The sequence below is a fragment of the Belonocnema kinseyi genome, chromosome 8 (assembly GCF_010883055.1).
Source record: "Belonocnema kinseyi isolate 2016_QV_RU_SX_M_011 chromosome 8, B_treatae_v1, whole genome shotgun sequence".
NCBI lineage: Eukaryota > Metazoa > Arthropoda > Insecta > Hymenoptera > Cynipidae > Belonocnema > Belonocnema kinseyi.
Window position 1 is genome coordinate 48,799,740 of NC_046664.1, and position 16,871 is coordinate 48,816,610.

Below are 16,871 nucleotides of genomic sequence, written 5' to 3' on the forward strand. Positions count from 1 at the left end.
TAAATATTATTAAATATTATATATGGTTTAAAATTAATTTCTATTCGCTGTAAGTTTTTGTTGTTCTATTTTTGGTTAAAAATTAACATTTTTTAGTTGAAAATTTCTCCTGTTACGGGTAGAAAACTAATCTTGTTTGGTTAAAATTTCCTTTTTTTAAATATAAATACATTTGCTTTTTGAAAAGATACTTTTTTAAGAGATTTCGTTTCGTCATTTAAAAGTTTAACCATTCTTATGGCCCTTGTCATCTTTCTGTTTAAAATTCAACTTTTCGGGTTGAAAATTCAACTATCTTCTAAAAAAATTGCCTTTTTGGCTTGAAGATTTGCGTATTTGATTAAATAAAAAATCTTTTATTAAAAACTCGAAAATTTTGTGAAAAATTCATCTTTGTATGTTGAAAATTTAACTATCTGGTTAAAAGTTCCACTGAAAATTCTTCTCTTTTCCTTTAAATTTAAAATATTCGATCGAAATAAAAATTTTCTGTCTAAATTTTGAATATTCAACTGTTTATTGAAAATATATTTTTTGTTTTAAATTTTGACTATTTTCATTAAAATTCATCTATTGTGGATGAAAATCAAACAGTTTGGTTGAACTTTCATCTATTAGGAGAAAGAATTCGTCCTTTTAGATTGAAAATTCATCTTTTTGTTTTGAAATTTACATTTCTTCGAAAAACTTGAAAATATGGTTGAAAATGCAACTATTCTAGGTTGAAGTTTTATATATTTTCTATTTAAAAGTTCGTCCATTTGGTTGGAAATTCTACTTTGTAGGTTGAAAGTACAAGAATTTGTTTAAAATTTAAACTACTTGGTTAAAACGTCATCTTTTTGTGTCGAAAATTAAACTGTTTTGTTAAAAACTTGTCCTTTTGGATTGAAAATTAATCTTTTATGTTAGAAAAGCCATCTTTTGCCGTTGGAATAAATAAATAAATTTGAAAGTTTTGTATTTTAATTAGAAATTTTTTTATTCCGTTCATAAAAGATTATATGTCAAAAATGTTAATATTCAGATCATATGAAAAATCGGTCAAAGGAGAATCGGATAAAAGTCCGGGAATTTTGCAAAACAAGTTTTTCGGCCACCCTCTAAGACCTAAGCGTCACATCTATTAATGAAATCAGTCCTCTTTTGTTGACTCTGAATAAAATTAATCTTCAAGACCTTCAGTTTTAAATTTGAATATAGACTACTGAGCTTTTGAATTTGAAATTGTTCAATCTCTCCTCTTTGAATTTCAAATTGCCAACTTTGAGCACTTGTATTCAAAATTGTTCAATTTAGAATCTTTAAATTAAAACTTATTCGCATTATCACTTTGATCTTGCAGTGTTATTCAGGGTCCTTTCGACTCAAAATAAAAATGCAAGTGTAAAGTTCATTTCGAGAAAATAAAAATAATAAAATAAAATTCAGTCTCGCATCATTAAATTCAGCATGACCTCGAACCGGTCCTTAGCTACACGTGGGCAATTCAAGGACACTCACCCTACGATCTGGCACTTGATCGGCGGCAGCGGTCCTTCAACCTCTACCTGATTTTTTAGACCCGGTTTACTAGTATCCGGTATAATAACCTCTGCAGCATCGTTCCCTTCGAGTTCCTAGAGTCTCGAGTCTCGATTTGAGAACAAAAAAAACCCTCAGCGGTGCAGAGGCCCCTGTGATCTTTTTTATGGGGTCGTTGACCGCACTTGCTAGCTAGGAATTTGGTGCAGGTGAGGCGCAATGGGGAACTAAATTCATGGTGGGCCTGCATAGACAGCAGAGACTGCCGTATTTCTTGCAGGCCATCGACCCCAAAAGACGTAACTGATAGTTTGGCTTTAGCTTTAGCTTGAGACTTTAAATTTGAAAAGAGTTTAGGCTTCCCCATGTATAATGAGACCTTCGCGCTGCCTCGATACGAATCTAATCACACTGTTTATGGGATTCCCTCACTCTTAAAACATTCGAGCCTTGGAATCGAGCCACTATTGACACTTTCTCATGTAAGGCTCGCAAAGGTTTTGCTAAAATTAAAATTTAAATCCCCGGTATAAATTACAGGCCAATATGGGGTCTCCATAAAGGATCATCCATAAACTACGTTACCAATTTTGGGATGTTTTTAACCCCCCTGCCCCCCTTGTTACCAGCAGTCCCCCTCCCCCGAAAGTAACGAAGCCAAAACAAAAAAGATGAATTCTCAATTCAAGATTTAATATTTCGTATTTCAACGAAACAAGATTTTAATTTCAAATAAAACAGAAATTGTTGAATTTTTAAAGGAAAAATAAATTTTTCCAATCAAAACTGGAATAGTTACGTTTTCAGTTTGAAAAATGAATTTTCAAACTGCAAAGATCAATTTCCAAGAAGAACATAATTTTAAATCGCGAGCGATGAATTTTAAACAAAATTATTGAATTTTTAAATGGTAAATACATTTTTGTAATCACAAATGGAAGTTACATTTTGAGCTTCAAAAATTAATTTTCAACAAAAAAAAAAAATTCCAACTGTTGAATTCAACTAAAAAAAACAAATTTGTAAAAAAAAAGTTAAATTCTCAAACAAACTGATCAATTTTTAATAAAGAAGAAGAAATTTCTAAGCAAAAGAACGAATTTTCATTTAAAAAATGAATTTTTCCACAAAACAGTTGAATTTTCCACCCGAACCTGTATGCACTTTGAACAATAAAGTAAATTTTCTATCAAATAGGTAATTTTTCAAATAAATAGTTTTAATTTGAATAAAATAGTCGAAAATTCAACTAAAAAAATATAAATTTTAAACTAAAAAAGATAAAGTTACAAGCAAAAATATAATGGTTGCACTTTTAGTTAGAAAAATTAATTTGTAACAAAAAGCGAATTTTCTATCCTTTAAATAGGACCGAAAAAGGTGAATTTTTAACAAAACAGATTCATTTGCTACAAAAGAGTTTAATTCTTCACACGACTCCATGAATTTTTAATAAAAAAAATAATTTTTTAGTAAACAGTTAATTTTTCAAATAATTTAATAATTAAATAAATAGTTCAGTTTTATGCCAAAATAGTTAAATTGTCAACCAAAAAGATGAAATCTCGACCAAAAATTTTCAACTTTTTACCAAAAAGACGTATTTTCTAAAAAAAAATGGAATTTTCTACGCAAAAAAGTTCATTTTCAACTGTATAGTTTAAGTTTGAAATAGAAAAGATCATTTTTGTGAAGCTAATTTTCTACAAAGGGGTGAATTTTTCAAGTAGTTTAATTATCTACCAAATAGTTAACTTTAATACCAAAATTGTCCAATTTTAAACCAAAAAGATGATTTTTCAACCAAACATTTGCACTTTTTACAAAGAAGATGTATTTTCTAAAAAAAAAAGAATTTTCAACTCAAGAGTTAATTTTTTACTATATAGTTCAATTTTGAACTAAAAAGATGAGCTTTTAACCAAACATTTGCACATTTTGCCAAAAAATTCTAAACCCAAACAAATGAATTTTCAACAACAAAATATGACGTTTTAACTAATATTAAGCTTATACAAACAAAAAACAGAACATTTTATCAAAATACATGAATTTTCTAATAAAAAAGAGAACTCATCAACCAAATAATTGAATTTTTAACTAAGTATGCAGTTGAATTTTTAACAGAAAAAGATGATTTTTTAAAGAAATGGGTGAATTTGCAACCAAAAATGTGAATTTTATACTAAAAAATACAAATTTCCAAGAAAAATATTGAATTTTGAAGACAAAGGTGCATTATTTACAAAATAGTAGACTTTTTAACTTAAAAATATGATTTCAATTTTAAAAGTTATTTTTTTTTACCACAAAGGTCAACTTGCTAATAATTCAGATGATTCCTAAAGAAATAATTGAATTCTCTCCCAAAATAGTTGAATTTTTATCCAAAAATAGGTGTTTTCCCAAAAAATACAATTTACAAACACCTAGTTAAATCTTAAACAAAAAAGATAAATTTTCAACCCAAAAAGACGAATTTTTAACACAAAAGTTGAATTATCAACCAAAACAGAATAGTTTTCAACGAAACAGTTCGATATTCAAGCAAAAAGGAAACATTTTTAATAGAAGACATAAATTTCCTTAGAAAATAGATGAATTTTCAATAAAATAACCACATAATTAAATCTTTAACTAGAAAATATTAATTTTATATTAAAATTATTGATTCTCAACCAAAAATGACATATTTACATTTTCAGTCACAAAAATTAATTTTCAACAAAAAAAGAAACAAATCTTCAACAAAATAGGTCAACTTTGAAACCCAAAAGATGAATCCTTGACTAAAATTATCAATGTGTTTTAAAAACTGAATTTTCAACAGAAAAGTGCATCATTCAACTAAAGAGTCGAATTTTCAACCAACAAGATTTTTTCAACCAACAAGATAAATGTATTACCACAAAAATTAATTTTCAAACCAAATACAGTTACATTTTCAATTATAAATTTCACATTTTTAAATAAAAGTAGAATAAATTAATTTTCAGTTAAAAATTAATTTTGCACCAAAATTGATATAAATTTTCAACAAAACAGTTAAATTTTCAACCTTAGATATGAATCTTCAAAACATTAGAACATTGAACATGAGTTTTTCAAAGTGTTTTTTAGACTTCTGAGTCAAATACTATTTCCTTACTACAATACTTTTTTATATTCTAATTTTTTATTTTTCAGTTTCTTTGTATTCTGATTTCGATGTCTAAAAGAATTGATAGGAAAGTAGGTTTCATTTGGCTCTTCATCACATTTAAAAATAGAGACACTAAGCTCAAGATTTGTTCCAATCTGCAGGCTTGTCTGTGAATATCATCAAGATTTATTACCTCAACCTCAATAATTGAACGGATGCCTGAAACAAGGGCCTATGTCACGATTTTTTCAAAACCCAGCTTTTCGTGGAATAAGGGCCAATGTCATGTGGACTAAGAGTTCCCATTGTTTTCAGTTGTAAAGAATGACAACAGAGGTCAGGAAAATAGAATTATCTGTTGATGAGTGAAGGAAAGTCATTTGCATTATCCCAGTTTTTCAATGTTCCTGCACAATTTGGAAATCGTGACATAGGCCCTTGTTCCGGTCACCCATTCAATTAATCAAAAGATATCTGCTATTCGTTTAAATATTCTTCGAAGGATGTTTCTAAAATTAGCAATTTTTCGAAATGTGAGATCGTTTGGATTATTACCTTTTTCAGTTTGAAAAATGGTTTATAAATAGATTGGAATCTAACCTTACCTTACCTCAACCACAATTTATCAAAAGATATAGGGTTTTTGTTAAATACTTTTAAAAGAATGTTTAGGAAATAGCTATTTTTAGAAATGTGTGATCGTTTGGATTATTATTATTTTAATATAAAAAGGGAAATAATCTGAATAGATTAATTTTTAATCAACTACGAATATAACTAATTCAGATTTAGAGAGTAAGTTTCAAATTATGAATATCATCAATTTTTGCAACAGTAAAAGTTTAAATTTAATAAATAAACATATAGAAATTTTGTTTGCAAAAAGTTTTAATCCAAAACAAATTGTTTTATAGATATTTCACGAATGAAAAACCAGGTATTTAGAAAAAATATATATTTTCAAGAATTCCTAAATCATTGGTACCGTTTAAAGGAAAACGATTATTTCGTGTGAAAAAATTTAAGCATTAACAAATTTTTTTATATGAAAGCCTAGGTTGTGTAGGAATGTTATTTTCTTATTTTCCTTACTAAATATTTCTAAATAACATAATTTTAATGAATGCTAACTTATTTTCTCACACCAAAAGATTCTCTGCAACTCCACTTAATTTAATTTTTAAATATCAATTTTTTAATGGCTGAAATCATTGTTGACAAATTTTGAAATAAAATATCTCATAAACAAATAACTATATTTGATAAATATATTTTTTAAATAAACTATTATTTATAAAAATCTGAACATTTTTTAATTTAGTTATTATGAAATCACAATATGATTCCGAGAGAATTAGGAAATTAAAATTAGATTAAGTAGTGTTTATGTCGTCCAGATGAATTCCTGTTAAAAATGGCGAAACTTTCTGGTTTGTGCTAAACTGCCTAATTTTTTCCTAATTCGGAAAAAAAGACTATTTTTTCGACAAGAAGGGTTTGAAATTATGAACATTAAGCATCGAATGAACCCTTATTAAACGAATTCTGTTAATTTTTTATTAAAATATTTTTCAATTTGTTAAAATTTTCACTATTTGAAAAAAGTAAATCACTTGTAAAATAGGAATGACATTTGGAAGGAGTTTTGTGGTGGGTTTAAAAATAAATTTCTGCAGAATTGTGATAATTTATTAACAAAATTATACCTTCTTTCAGGGTTTGAGACGCCGAATTTTAAACAAGATATTGGTAAGTTATTTTTATTATTAATATCAATTATAATTACAATGTTGTTTGTAAAATGTGCAGCAGATGACATGCAATATGCTAAATTTTTATAAAAAGGATAATCATTTTTTTAATGTGTTCAAAACTCAAATATCTTTGTCTATACCCATTAATTAATAAGAAAAACAAGATTATCATTTATAATTATACCTTTTTTTAAAGTGATGTAACTTATATTAAAGTATACAAAAATCCATATAATGCCGGTGGAAATGACCTGCATGCCTATTCCTTTAACTGTCACTTAAGTATCTTTCTTATAAAATTACCAGTAAAATTTTTTGCTCATAATATGAAAGACAATAAAATTCTGCGTCTAATAAGCCCAAGATGTTTTCGAAAAATGGGAGTAACTCTGGAGTAATAAACAGAATTTTTTCCTTAGATCAAGTGTAGTGCAAAAAAGTCTCAAAATTTAATAAATGTGTGAATTCTAACAAACATTTGTTTTCAATCACTCATCATGTATTGAAATTTTTGGATAATATTTATAAAAATATCATTTTTTGGAATATAAATTACAATCAGTATTTTAAAATTTACGACTTTTTTTGCCAAGTTTGACCCTGCGATAGAATCCAGGGAAAAAATCTAAAAAACACCTCAATAATTTATCAAAATGCTATAAAGAATTACCTTTGAGTGAGCTTAAGAACTTTTAAAATGGTGGATTATTTCCAAAGTTCTTCCAGTTTTTCGAAAATATCGAGAACTGATGTTTTTGTGAGACATATTGTAAAAATGAAGGCACTCTAGCAGCAGCACAAAAAATAGTTGAGTATATAATTTCCGCACGTTGTATCCTATTCAGTCCAAAGCTATTTAAATTCTCATGAGAATAATCATATGGCTTGATCCGTATCTTATATAACATTTAATTTTGTAGCAGATATTTCATTTTTAAACATAATTTACCTTGCTTATATAGGAAATAAAATTTGGATATTCGAAATACGAAAATACACTAAACTCTCGAATTCGGTCCCCTCCTGTTCAGCCTTCCTCGACTGCTGGCCCACGCAGTTTCTTAGAGGGCAGGGCGAGAGATGGTTGCGACTCTGGCTTCGGAAGGGCGGCATTGCGCGAGTACTCAGTACAGAATATTGCGCAACCTTATACATTCCAATTGGAAACTCTACAGGCAGCCCTGACTGTTTACGTTTAGATCCCCCCGAATTGTGACTAAAGCTATTTGCCGGCAATCCCTGACACTTGACTGGAAACCTCGAATGTGGTGTACTATATAGTGTATTTATTCCGCGTCTTTGGAACGCATAGAACGACATATTGTTAAATCGTTTATGACCTGCAAGTGCCGATTCATGAAGTTAAAAAAAATATTTATTTTGCTTTTTTTGAAAAAAACTTGATTGATATTAGGAATATTGTACTGTATCCGGTATATTTTTTCGCGTCTTCGAGACCCGCCAGCTGATCTTTTGACGAACTTTCTATTGCCTTTCATGATTTAATAATATTAATTTACAAATTTTTAAAATAAATATTGTTTATCTTGTTTATATGCTTGAAACTTTTTTTATTATGGGGAATACAAGAGGACTGTATATGATGTATTTGTCCGAGTTCTCGAGACGTGTCGATTGGTCTTTTGAGCAACCTTTTATGACCTCCTATGATCGTATTTATATAACTTATGACCTATTTATAATCGTTCAATATATATCGTTACTCTTGTTTATGCGAGGAAAACTTTTTTAATATTGATAATACAACAGTACTATATATGAAGTATTTGTTCGCGTCGTCGAGATGCATCGATTGACCTGTTGAAGAATATTCTGTGTCCTTCCGTGACTTATCAATACAGTTATATTAATTTTTTAAACTAAATTATTTGCTTTGTTCATACGTGGAAAGTTTTTTTTTCTATTGAGAAATAAATAGTACTGAAATTTATGTAATTGTTCGCGTTTTCGAGTTGCTGCGAATTACCTATTGAGTAACCCTTGATGATCCTTCATAATCTATCAAGAGCGATTTATAGAATTAAAAGAAGTTTTACTTTTATTATATAAGTCAAATTTATTTTTTATTTGAAATATAAGACTATTGTTACTTAAAAGTGGTTCGTTGCAACAAGACATCACATTGATTGGCCCACTGATGGTCTCTCTGATGATGTTTTTATGATCTCAAGATGATCTTTTTATCTTATTATTCGGTATATAATAAGATAAAAAAATCATCTTATGGAAATAAGTGTAATTTTTTTCCTATCAAAAATAAACCTCCTTCTATAAGGAAGCAAATTTGTTTGATCCCTGTGAGGAAGCAAAGTGCTTATAAAGTGATCACAAATAAATCCATATGGTAAGGAATACACCCACAGGTCTTCGCAGCGTTTTTTTATATTGTATGTTAGTGAAAATCTTATTTTATAGCATGAGATTAAAAAAAAAATAATAATCAAATAATATTTTGAATTTTATATATATACGAATAAACTTAGAGTTTTGTAAATGAAAAGAAAAAAATACCTGAGTCAGGATGAGAACACAATTAACGAGTTTAGTTTCGGCTTTTTCAAGGAACGGAACGCGGAAGGGCAATTTTAGAGAAGGGCCACCGGCATCTTCTTGACGTGGTGATGTTTTATTTTTCGTGAATCCTTTGTTCACTCGTGCGTAGGGATAATGCGGTAAGCAAACCTTCAACTTAGAGAAGAAGGTCGACGGCCCATCTTTGCCCGAGGCAAGATGCTCTACCACTATATATAGTTATATGTAATCGTGACCACAGCATACGACTTTTGGGACAGAGACCTCTTATCTAAGCCCTGAGATCTCGTGAATCGAAACAAACGCCGTTTGTTCCATATTAAATGGCTTCTTTGACGACATTCAAGTACATAGAAAGAATATTTGATTTACTTTTTCTTCTAAGTACATATCATTGACTGGATCATAAGATCCATCATTGTCCTAGAGAAAGTAGAAACACTGCTAAAAATCATTTAAAATCGAAATGAAATCTGCGTTCTTATGAATCATTTCAACCGCCCAAATTAGAATGCAAATAAGTTCACAAATTAAAAATTATATTTCCAAATTACTCCTTTCCGGATCATTAGTGACAAATGAAAAACAAAGAGCGAGGAAAAGGATGCCACTAAAGGAACAACATGATGTGGAAGTCAATTTAGACATCCAAATCATGGATTATTTATAGGACAATAAACGGAATGGACAATAGAACCTTATATATAAATTAAAATTCACATAATCTATGAAAATAAAAACATGGAGCATTATTTTAAAAAAGTTGTTTCCTATGTTCCATTCTCAGGTGAAAATTTATTTGCATATGTGAGTACACCCAAATAAAATGGGTCAAGGTTGTCTATATGTCTTACGTATAGGGGCATGATACCGTGTAAGTTTTCCACATTTTAGGCCTAGAACAAATCTCCTAGATAAAGAAATGAGACACTGGGCAACTTTTCAAATAAGAAATTCGAAAAACCGCCTTTCGAGAGAAACGCATTTAAGGATGTACTCTACGTAACATCAATCTCAAAAGCCGCCAATCTTTGAAATGATTTATAATATCGAAAAAATAGATCTATTTATATCTTCTCTAAATCTTGGCGGAAGCTTTTAAGTGTGTGTTAGAAAAACTAATGCACCTTAAAATTTTTTATTTAACAGTAGTTCTTTAGAGTTTTAGTTTTGCTTTCTCTTTAAGGAAAGGTTACAATTCTTTTTCAATCCTGATTATCAAGGTCTCATTTTATTCTGTGAAGGATTCTCTACAGTTCTTTTTGGGTAGTGTTAATTAAAATTTAAACTATGAGTGTTTATAAAAATAATAACTGTATGATTTCTAATTAATTTTTTAAATAAAATGAACCCAAATAGAAATTGAGAGAATCCTTCGAAGAATAAAATGAGGCCTTGATCATTAGGATTAAACAAGAATTGTAACTTTTCTCTAAAGAGAAAGGCAGAACTAAACCTCTAAATAACTACTGTTAAATAAACAATTTTAACTTGAATTATTTTTTCCTGAAGTGTACTTAGAAGCCTTCGTCAAGATTTAAATAAATTAATAATAGATTTATTTTTGTCGATTTTATCAATCATTTCAAAGATAGATTGATTGAGATTGATTTGAGATTGAGTGTACGTTGTGTACATCCTTAAATTTAGTGAGTTCGATAAGCACAGGTATTGTATTTTTTCTTTAAAACTTATCCGCTCTCGGTCGATTTTTGGAGATTAGTATAATATCACTAGATATAACAAAAATTGAAGTATGATTTGCTATTAAAAAAATTAATGATTACGACACTCACAAAAACGCTTATAATCCCTTAAAATAAATGCGACAATCTGGGCCTTTTTATTCAGAGGTGTACGTTTAAGACTTTATTTTCGAGAACAAAGAATAAATGAACAAAGATTCATCCATTTTTTAGCGAGAGTGATCTATCAATAATCCAGCATAATCCATTTGCAATCCATATAATTCGAAATAACTTAGGCAAGTCAAGCAAATAACTTGTAATCCAGAGTCATGAAGGTCTTTTTCGGTAAAAAAAATCAACTTCTTTGTACAAATTTCATGTCTTTGATTCAAAATTCAACTGTTAGGTGAAAAATTAATCTTGTTTCTACAAAATTAACAGTTATCTTTAAAAGTCATTTTTGTGTTTGAAAATTCAACTGATTTGTTAAAAATTCTTATTTTTAAGAAGAAAATTCAATGCTCAACTGGGTTGGTTGTCAATGCTCAACTGGGTCTTGATTGTAACGATCAGCCCAACGAATGCCCAGATAGAGGTAACAAGCTGAGCCTTAGTTAAGCAGCCCAATTTATGCCCAATTAATAAAAAAAGGTACAATTATTGAATTCCTGAAGTTACAAGTAATAAATAATAAATATTTATTAGTATTTGTTAGTCATGATTTAAAAACTCTTAGCATCCTCTTATTCCTTCTGAAATCCATTCCAGTCTCATCCAACAGTCAGCTCAGTCTTAAATTGTCTAAAGTTGTGTTTTCTGCAATATATTTGGTTTAGTACAAATACTCAACTGAGTATGGGAAACAACACAAAGCGATCACTTATTATGTTCATTTCTACAAAGTAAAACGAAAGAACTTTGTAAAAATAACCCCATTCTATAGAAGCCTGAATGGATTCGCCTGCAACAGAAAATGGCGTTCACAACTGCTTTAGTGCAGACGATAGAGCACACGTTAACCAATATAGGAGGGGTTTTCAAAATTATAAAATGCTTAGTTTACAAAAAATGTTTATTTATTGTTGTTTAACTTGAAAATGTTACTACACTCTGCTGATCTCTTCGATTTTTTAGAAAATATCAATTTTAATTAAAAACGTATATCTAATTCGAAAACAGTTTCTTTATTTTAAGCATATTAAAAATATAATATGTAAAATTAATTATACATTTACTATAATGTTAAAAGAAAAATGTTATCGTATGAACAAAATTTAATGGTCAGACTTTCTTTTTAAGAATGAGAGAAAAAAAACTTCAGGAAAAAAATGTACTTTAACATTTTCCAACCAAATATAATAAACAAGCAATATTCGTAAATAATTCATTTGCTATGCAATTTTATAGATTAAGAATTATATGAATGAAGAAAAATATTCACTTTACCCGTAACTGTTCCAGTCATTGCTAAAAATGTAAATTTTTAAGTGAAAAATTTAACTATTTGATTAAAAATTTATTTTCTCTAGTTCATAATTTAATTATTTGGTTCAAAATGTATATATTTTAGTAGGAAATTTCACAGTTTGGTAGAAAATAACGTTTAGTAAATTTAAAATTTATGTTTTTTGTTAAAAATTAATATAATTTCTTGAAAATTAAACAGTTTTGTAAGAAAGTATCCTGTTTGTTAAAATATTAACCGTTACATTTTTATTTAAGAATTCATCTCTGCTGGTTGAAGAACCTTTATTTAAATTGAAAATTCGTCTCTTTGGTTACAAATTTAACTATTTTGCGGAAAAATGGTTTTTTAAAAATATATTTCATTTGTTAGCTGAAAATTTAACTGTTCCTTGTAAAGATTCATAATTTTTTTAAAATAAAAATCATTATCAAATTAAAAATAAGCACAATGAATAACATATATCATATGTTTCAGAAATCTTTTTTTCGAAATGTTGGTGTGGATTGTAATCAAATCCTGTATATATTCTTATCACCATTTCAACTCTTTCATATGGAATATTTGGGAACATAGTAATTACGTTAAAAAATAAATTGGGTTATTCGTGGAAAATGCAGAAAAAGTCTAAATTGACTTCGAAAAATGTTAGTTGCTATACTGAAAAAAATAATTGGATTCAAGGAAATTTTTTTTTTAATTTCCTTTCTTTGGACCAGTTTAAACCAGTACTTTCGCTGGGTAAATATTTTGTGTAGGCCAAAAAGTCATTCCTCAATTCAAAGAAATGATTACTTTGGTGGTGTTTCTTTAATACAAAGAAATATATCTTTGCAATACAAATGAAAATTATGAAGTCATGGAAATGATTTTTTTGGAGCCAAGAATCTAGCTTCTTTAAATTTTGTTTCACGACGTAAGAAATATTTCCATATTTCAATGAAATTGATGCTGAAATAAAATACGTGCAATTGTTTAAATGGAACAAATATGTTTTTGAAGAAAGTACATTTTTTAGTAAATAAATTTGCATTTTGTTGAGATAAGAATTTTGTAATTTAACATTTTTACATACTTTTTAGGGCTGTATTCCTTTCACCGCAACAAGATTTGTGTGAATGAAATTTTCATGAAATCGATTGAATGCAACGTTTATTTACTTCATGTAAAAGATATTTTTAATTATAAATAAATATTTCTTCCGATAGTAAATTTACAAAAGAATAAAACTGAACTGTCTGTTGTAAATTAGCCACAAAATTTCACCATAGTGATAATAAAAATATGTCATGAATTATATATGTTACCTGATACTAGTATCCCGTGCAAAAATAACGCCATTTGGCCCTATTACATGTCGGGCACTAATTGGGGGCTAGTCAGGTTATTAATTTTGACAAAGTACCCAGTCGCGGACTAGTCGAGGACTAGTTGAGCTTTTTGTTCGCAAAATTTCAGTCAGGGCCTGGTCAGTGGTTGGTCAACGGCTAGTCGGGCCTTTCTGTTCACTAATGATTTTTTTTAAATTCTAAAACACTAAGAATATATTTAACAATAATCTTATACCGTTTTTTGGAGAAAAGATTTATTAATGATAAATTCATCTCAAATATACTTAATAAATAATTATAAAGTCATTAATTTTGTACGAAAATCAACTTTTTATAAAAAACAACGATCAAAATATTCAAAGAGACGTAATCTTATTTTTTTGTAGTATTATTTAGAAAATTGCGAATTTCTAGGAACATTTATAAATACCTTTGTATGGAATTTTAAGAAAATCCATATTGGAAAAGATACATATAGATGTGGGTGACAAGTCTGCCGAAAGTCATAAGACTTTAAATTTGCACAGATATTTATTTTTAAATTGATCTGGAAGGCTTGCCATATGTAAATAAAGTATAATCCTTCATGTAGTTGAAATTGGAAAGAGAAAAAGTTTTTGATTAATCAGTGAAGAGCAGTATCCTAGTAGTAAACTATTAAGCACGGTACAGTTCAGATTTCGCTACCACCTTCATTTGACTCTTGCGGTTCTGGACTGGTAGCTTTAAAGAAAATCCGCAAGGGAGCGACGTGCCGCCTCTCGCGCAACAAAAATGACGCGTCGAGTGTTTAAGACGGCAGTTCACACGTAACGAAGCATTATTACCTGGAGCAGAGACTACCGTTACCAACATGACGGTTCCTTCAGAGCGAAGCTCTTCCATTGCTGCCTTCCAGCTGCAGGTCACCTGACTAGCCCCCGACTAATCAACCGTGACGCTACTGGTCGGGGGCTAGTCAGATGACCCGACTGGCCCCCGACTTTAAGTGGAGTCGAATGGTCGGGAACCAGACTAGTTCCCCATTTGAATTTCTACACGGGATGCTGTACTTTTTTCAACATCAGCATTGAGTGCACTTGAAATACTTTAGTTTTTTTATTTACCCTGTGAAAATAAACATAAATATTATTATTAAAATAATATTAACTTGTAATTATTATTACGTTAAAATTCTGAACAAATTCCAGGGGAAAATTATATATAGTTTGTGTATAGTATGAAGTTTTATATATAATATTTATTTGTCTTTTACAAAAAATGTACAAAAGAAATTAATATAATATTTAATACTTCACACTACACAGGGTCAACAAAATGTATCAGACACCCCCCCCCCCCCTATCAGCGAAAATATGCGTTTTCGTGAGAAATGTTTCAGACAATAGTTTCAGGGTTTTGGACGAGGATCTGAATGGTGGCCTTGAAGCTGACCTAGGCGTTGACCTTCAAGGTTATTTTCAGCTCAACTTTTATTTTTCGAATTGAAACCCTTATTTTTGATGCCGCCAATCGAAAGAACGCAAAATTTTACGTTCAGATATTCATCAAGGTCATGTGACCCGATGAACTTCGGGGTCATTCCAGGGTCGTTTAAACTCAAACAAGGTCGTGTAAAATCAAACCTTGAAATAACCTTGAAGATCAACGCCAAGTTCAGCTTCAAGGCCACCATTCAGATCCTCGTCCAAAACCCTGAAACTTTTTTCTAAAACATTTCTCACGAAAACGCATATTTTTGCTGATAAGGGGGGAGGGACTCGATACTTTTTGATGACCCTGTATATATAATATAAACTATATATAATATTTCCACCTGAGTTGCTACATTTAATTTGTCGTATTTTATATATTCACAGTTTTTGAACATTGGTTCTATTTTGGCAAATCAATGCAATATTGGTTTCATTTGAGGTGTTTTTATTTTTATAAATTATTTGTTAAAAAAATGTATCTCTTTTCTTTAAATCAAAGACTTGATTCTTTACATCAGTGAAGCTTTTATCAAATTTTTTACGTGCTTATTCTTAACAATACATCGCATCTTAGAATCACTGAATCACCTAATTTTCAAACACAAATCTGACATTTCTTTCAACAAATATAAACGCTTCTTCGCTTAATACATATTTCAGTGACTGAAATAAATAATAATTTGCAACAATAATTTCTTACTTTAGGTTTAAATAAAAACATTTATTTGTATCAAAGAAATTTTTTATGACATATTCTGTATGATAATTTCTTTTAATCAAGTAAATTTTCTACATATTTAGAATAAAAAATCAAATTTACTTTTATATTTTACTATTGAATAATTAAATCTTTTATTCTTTGATGTCACGTTTCTTAAAGAAAAAAACCTCAAACGTACGGTAGAAGAGGTGTGCGAAAATGTACCCTACGTTTTAACTGCAAGACTCCTGAAGGAAAAAATAAGCTTAAAGAGCGCGAAAAGAATCTACCATAACATTACGCATTGCTCAAGTTGAACTTCGATCGAAAGACTCTGATTTTTTTAATTTCCACACTTGAAGAATCATGCCCTATAAGTAAAAATACTTGAAAATTGTTTTTAAAAATATGCTTATTAAATAATTGTTTTCTTAGAAACAAAAAAACCCTTTCACAGTTTTCGAGAAAAATGTATTTAAAAAAACAACTACGTAACGCAAAAACTTCATTTTTATGACATCTATAGTTTTAATGGCATTGATTCAGTGGCATTATTCTTAGGATGTAAGTATATTACAGATAAAAATGTTTGTTGTTCGGAAAAGAAATAATTAGTAAAAAATTTGTGGAAAATTACGATAACTTTTTTTAGCAAATTTCGTTCCTAATATTTAGTTGTTTTCGAAAAGTACCATCGTGTCGTACAAAACCAAACAAGGTATTTTTTTAAATATCTGACGTCACGCAGAAAGATAAATTTGCTTATTAAATAGTTTTGGCACTTAATAGTATTACGCAATTTTCCTTAAGGTTAGCCCTGAACGCTTTGTAAAAAAGGTTCAGTTATACGAAAAATTTCGTGACGTTAGAGTGTTCGAAAATTTTTTACCGATTATTATTTTTTTCGAAGAAAACAATTTTTACTTAGTCTTTTGTTGTATTCATAGCAGATAATAATTTCAAATTCATGCGATCTAAAATAAATAGAATCACTCGATTCAATCGGTTGTCTTTCGTATTTCGAAAGCAATTTATGATACTTTAAAAATAATCAAAATCATTAATTATCTCTTGTATAAGTTAGTTTCATAATTTAAACCTTTCATCCAAGTTTTCTAGAAATAAATTTTTTGCGATGTCTGACCATATCTCAGTATTTTCTACTTGCACGTTTATTGCCACTATATTGAACACACTAGAAGAAAATCAGTATAGAAATGAAGAATCTTATAAATTATT